The sequence below is a fragment of the Pundamilia nyererei genome, unplaced genomic scaffold (assembly GCF_000239375.1).
Source record: "Pundamilia nyererei isolate P.nyererei 1_Seehausen unplaced genomic scaffold, PunNye1.0 scaffold00164, whole genome shotgun sequence".
In the NCBI taxonomy this organism is placed as follows: Eukaryota; Metazoa; Chordata; class Actinopteri; order Cichliformes; family Cichlidae; genus Pundamilia; species Pundamilia nyererei.
The window spans coordinates 674012-675095 of NW_005187565.1; positions in this window are offsets into that span (position 1 = coordinate 674012).

A 1084-nucleotide genomic window follows, 5' to 3' on the forward strand; every position below is an offset into this window, starting at 1 on the left:
TATAGATAGATAGATAGATAGATAGATAGATAGATAGATAGATAGATAGATAGACAGACAGACATATCTTCTCCATCATCTTTAGGATTGGGGTAAGAAATCACACTGTAAGTGATGCAGTGGTACTTGCCATACAAGTAAAGAATCTGTTGGTTACCACCAATAAAGTACAGCTGGAAAGTGTGCTAATGAAGCCATGATGGTGGAGTCAGGCTTTTCTACCATGTGGTTGACAGGAAGAGGAATGTGAATAGTGTTGTGAAGGTGAAGAGAGTGTCTCTTCACCTTCACAACACTATTCACATTCTGTCTGTCTGTCAGACAAAAGCACGAGTTTAATACTCGGTTCTAAATGTTGTCAGTGCGTATGCAACACATATTGGATCTCAGTTAGACAGCCAATCTTCATCCAACTCATATCAGGCAGTACGTTGAATATAGTGCTAGAAAGTGTCCCCAGTGGGGAGAGGGCAGGGATTGGAACAAATTTCAATGGACATGTAGGTGAAATCAACAGGGGTGTTGAGCATGTGTTGTGTAGTTTTGGTGTTAAGGAGAAAAATAAAAGAGTTACTAGATGACAGGAACAGTATAGCTTCCTCATCCACATCGTCTGGATGAGTATTTGCAATAATCAGAAAACACTTTTCAGCTTTTTATGTACTTTGAATCTGGGTTTTTGGAGACTGTGAGGTGTCTGTTCCTAAATGACTTTGGGTTAACTTGTGCTTAAATGTGTTATTGGCTATAAATAAGGCTATTAGGGTTATTATGCTCAATCAATCAATCCCATACCACTATGTCGGGGTGGTATGGGGTCGGGGTCACTGCAAAGCGTCGGTATCAGTACTATTGATATTTGGTCCACCTGTGTCCACCTAGAGCAGTGAGTCTCGGGCTGACAATTAAACTGCTCTTCGACCCAAACCTGCAGCCTTCTTTATCTTAGTTAAAGGCTCATCAGTCCTGTGAAAACATTTTGGAAATTTGCACTTTTTGTTCCCAGTTTAATTCTTTATGTTCTGGTTCAATTGCATAACTATAAACCACTTGCAGAACTTATATTCAAATTCAAATTCAAATT